The 5,000-nt window shown below is 43.4% G+C and overlaps 1 protein-coding gene across 12 annotated transcripts in view; it reads right to left on the reverse strand.

The window, feature by feature from the left end:
- dlg1 (discs large 1) overlaps nucleotides 1-5,000 on the reverse strand; it is a 1,301,051-nt gene that overhangs the window by 699,326 nt on the left and 596,725 nt on the right. The window lies entirely within an intron of this gene.

Here is a 5,000-nt window from a genome sequence, read left to right on the forward strand (position 1 = left end):
AAAATATATTCTCAATAAAATGCCATAAGTCGCATACTATGTCTTATTCAGATACTTACCAGAGCCTAAACTTGGGTTGATGTACACACCAGCACTCCTACTGACTGCTTCTGTGCTCAGCTCTGCTGCTATCACGACTGCTTCTTGAACTGACTGCTACGTTCGTACTGCTTCTCTTCAGTTTCCAGTTGAGAACATCTGGTGTTTTGCCTGCTGGAGGTGCCTGAGTCTTCCTCAGCACCTTGCTGAGAAGATCTGCTGTGTTGCCTGCTGGAGGGGCCTGAGTCTTCCTCAGCACCTTGCTGAGACGATCTGCTGTGTTGCCTGTCAAAAAGACTAAGTCGCTTGAGCCGTCTTTGGGTCTGGACAGGATTTCCTAGACGCCTTCATCTGAAGTCTCTGATAAACTGTGATGGAAACTGTTGTGTTGGAGAGATGCTGCTGGTAGTATCACAGTCCTTTTCTAGAAAATTCGGTTCTGCCATCTTTATTAGCTCTCAAATAAGAAGGCAATTAAGCCCCCTCGTTCAATTTTTCCGTCTTTATGAAAGTATACCTTTACACTTCAGCTGTGATTCTGTTTTAAAACAGACGTTTAGGGAGGGAAACGCAGTCTCTCTATGATTTAGTAAAGCTCTTCCCTGAGCGAAACGTTCTCCTTTATACTGTATCCTCAGAACCACAACTGTTGACACTGCAACTTAACATCCACCAAGATGTTTCTCGATGCCGGTGAAGGGGTCTTGATCCATGAAACTAGAACTCCTTTCTCCTCATCCCTGGATGAGAGTTTTCTGCATCCACTTTCCTCAGGCGCTGCGAGGACCATACGAGCTTAGCGCTTCCCGTGAATGTAATATATCATAAAACACTTCCCCTGCATCTTTCTTCCTCTTCCTCTGTCCTCTTCCTTCTACCCTTAACTCTTTCCTCTTCCTCTTTCCTCTCTTTGTCCTCTTCCTTCTTCCCTTAAGGAGCACGTAAGTTCCTCCGTCTTCTGATAACATGTTCATTTTTCCACTATAATCTACCTTGTCCATAATTATTATCGCATTTGCTTTGTCTGTTTCGTAAGGTGAAGTCCAGGATATTTCTTTAATTCATGGTATAACTTAACAAATCCTTGAGGACAACAGTCATCAAATATTTGTTAAGGTAGAGGTTTGAGCTGTGCTCACGCCTCTACAACACTAGTGTCATCAAAGATTTGTTATTTGAAGACGGAAGAACTTACGTGCCTCTTAACTCTGCCCCTTCCTTTTACTCTTTCCTCTTCCTCCTGCCTGCCTCCCCATCTCACCCCTCGCGACCCTCCCAACTACCACCCACACACGACCTTGAAGGGAAAGAGGTCGTTTGTATGCATGAGTGGTCACCCAGCATGTCCTTGGGGCTCCCCTAGAGCACAGATACTCAACCAGGGGCTCTAGACTCTAGTGACGGTGGGGGGCAGAGCGGTGGTTGTGGAAATTATAGAGAAACAGGGTTGTCCTGGACATGATGGAGGAATATAATTGTTGTGGCGTTGACAGTAGTGGAGGATGACTGTGAAAATTATTATAGTGGGAGATGGTCGTAGAAATGACATTATGGGGTGGTAATGATCTACATACAAAGTTATAAAGGGACATTAAAAAAAGAATATTCTGAAGCATCAGCCACGAGAAGAACAAGAACAAGAAGAACAAGAAGAACAAGAACAAGAAGAACAAGAACAAGAAGAACAAGAGGACCCAGTTGGAAAATGAAAATAAAAACGAGAGGAGTCGAAGACAAGCAGAGGTAGATGTAAGCTCACTACACAGTTTCGAGAGTAGGTATGACAGGGCCCAGGAGGCCAGGAACCAGTTTATTATAATCAATTTTTGAGGTTAAAAGAGGAGCCAGTAAAGCACTCAGTGAGTACAGTTGAGTACAACTCTGAGTACAACCCAGTAAGTAAAACCCAGTGAATACAACCCACCGAGTACAACCCAGTGAGTACAACCCACCGAGTACAACCCAGTGAGTACAACCCACCGAGTACAACCCAGTGAGTACAACCCACCAAGTGCAACCCAGTGAGTACAACCCACCGAGTACAACCCAGTGAGTACAACCCACCGAGTACAACCCAGTGAGTACAACGCACCAAGTGCAACCCAGTGAGTACAACCCACCGAGTACAACCCAGTGAGTACAACCCACCGAGTACAACCCAGTGAGTACAACCCACCGAGTACAACCCAGTGAGTACAACTCACCGAGTACAACCCAGTGAATACAACCCACCGAGTACAACCCAGTGAGTACAACCCACCGAGTACAACCCAGTGAGTACAACCCACCGAGTACAACCCAGTGAGTACAACCCACCGAGTACAACCCAGTGAGTACAACCCACCGAGTACAACCCAGTGAGTGAGTACCCAGTGAGTACCGCACCAAGTGCAACCCACCGAGTACAACCCAGTGAGTACAACCCACCGAGTACAACCCAGTGAGCACAACCCACCGAGTACAACCCAGTGAGTACAACCCACCAAGTGCAACCCAGTGAGTACAACTCACCGAGTACAACCCAGTGAGTACAACCCACCAAGTGCAACCCAGTGAGTACAACTCACCGAGTACAACCCAGTGAGTACAACTCACCGAGTACAACCTAGTGAGTACAACTCACCGAGTACAACCTAGTGAGTACAACTCACCGAGTACAACCCAGTGAGTACAACCCACCAAGTGCAACCCAGTGAGTACAACTCACCGAGTACAACCCAGTGAGTACAACTCACCGAGTACAACCTAGTGAGTACAACCCAAGGAGTACAACCTACTGAGTACAACCCACCGAGTACAAGCCAGTGAGTACAACCCACCGAGTACAACCTAGTGAGTACAACCCACCGAGTACAACCTAGTGAGTACACCCCAGTGAGTACAACCCACCGAGTACAACCCAGTGAGTACAACCTAGTGAGTACAACCCAGTGAGTACAACCCACCGAGTACAGCCCAGTGAGTACAACCCAGGGAGTACAACCCACCGAGTACAACCCACCGAGCACAACCCAGGGAGTACAACCCAGGGAGTACAAACCAGGGAGTACAACTCACCGAGTACAACCCACCGAGTACAACCCACCGAGTACAACCCACCGAGTACAACCCACCGAGTACAACCCACCGAGTACAACCCACCGAGTACAACCCACCGAGTACAACTCACCGAGTACAACCCACCGAGTACACACTAAACTTTAATGCCATTTCGAATCATCATATTTTTTTCCTATACAACTTTCATCTATAAAACCTCTAATTAAAAACTCTGATGCCTATCACTAATTGAATCACCTGGCATACATTAATTATGCAAATTAGTATATGTAAATATTCCTCGCGTATTCATAGATTAAAAAACACATCAAATTTCAGTTTTTTTAAAAAGAATCTCTTTAATATCACCTTTTTTATATCAAATTCTGGATTAGTTAAAAAAAAAAGATTTAAAAAAAAATTTTACCACATAAGATATAGCGACCGAAGACTCGTTAAAAATTATATGAAGTTAACAAAAAAAAAATTTTAAACTCTGGTTTTCTTTAGTTGTACCAGGATATTCATCATGGAAATGCTCGTTTTCTCTAATGATATAGAAAATGGTCACAATTCCTGTTTTAGCGGAAACTTGCTTAAATAAAATCAATAAATATACGTATATATATATATATATATATATATATATATATATATATATATATATATATATATATATATATATATATATATATATAAAGGCCTGAGCTTGTTACCATCTGCAGCTCATAAGACTGCCATCCCCACGAGCCCCTTTGAGGCGGGGTAGATGGCAGACCAGAGGCCTAGCTTCTCCCTACGAGCCCTGTGAGGGCGGGGAATGTGGCTAGGCCTGGGGACACTTGGTCCCAAAGATGAGGAGGTACTTGTACCTCCTCCCATGGGAGACTTAATTAAGTCTCGAGAAACTCCCCAGTTAGGGAGCCAAGGCCGGGTCACCACTACTTGGAAAAGACCCGGGCCGGGAGAATACTGGTGAATAATATATATATATATATATATATATATATATATATATATATATATATATATATATATATATATATATATATATATATATATATATATATATATATATAATCTTTATTTCTACAAGTACATGTACAAGGTATACAGACCATAGCTCACGTCATTAATATACTAATATAAAGAAAATCCCTTGTTATGCAGAGCATTTCGGGCAAATTAGGTTAATTTTGTCCCCAGGATGCGACCCACACCAGTCGACTAGCACCCAGGTAACTATTTTACTGATGGGTGAACATGGACAGCAGGTGTCGTAAGGAAACCCGTCCTAATGTTTCCACCCATTCCGGGGGATCGACCGTAATAATAATTTTAGCTCTAAACCCATAAGGGTTATAGTTTTTTTAATTCATTAAACAGAAACGTTTATATATTACATTGTTTCCATTAATTCACGCTTATTCAGAGAATATATTTCCTGTAATTTATTTACAATATCTTCGTTCTGAGAGTTTGAAAGTAAACGTAAGGTAGGATTTCGTTTGGATTTTTAATCCTGGAGGGTTAGCCACCCAGGATAACCCAAGAAAATCAGTGCGTCATTAAGGATTGTGTCTTATTTCCTTTGTGGTCCTCAATCTTGTCCCCCAGGATGCGACCCACACCAGTCGACTAACATACAGGTGAACGAGACAACAAGTGTAAGGAAACACGCTGAGTGTTTCCACCCATGCCGGGAATCGAACCACGGACACTCCGCGTGTGAAGCAAGAGCGTTGCTCACCAGGCCATGGGCCACCCCTAACGTAAATAATATGGGGACTGACAACATTTTTTTTTTGTGGTGACTGCCTTGATTACTAGGGAATTTTGGGCGTGGATGAAGCATTTTGAAGTGTTGGGCGTCAAACATACTGAGTGAGCTTCAATTACCGTCGTGGTTGTGTGCGAGAGTG

This window comes from Cherax quadricarinatus, chromosome 52 (assembly GCF_038502225.1).
Source record: "Cherax quadricarinatus isolate ZL_2023a chromosome 52, ASM3850222v1, whole genome shotgun sequence".
Classification (NCBI taxonomy): Eukaryota; Metazoa; Arthropoda; class Malacostraca; order Decapoda; family Parastacidae; genus Cherax; species Cherax quadricarinatus.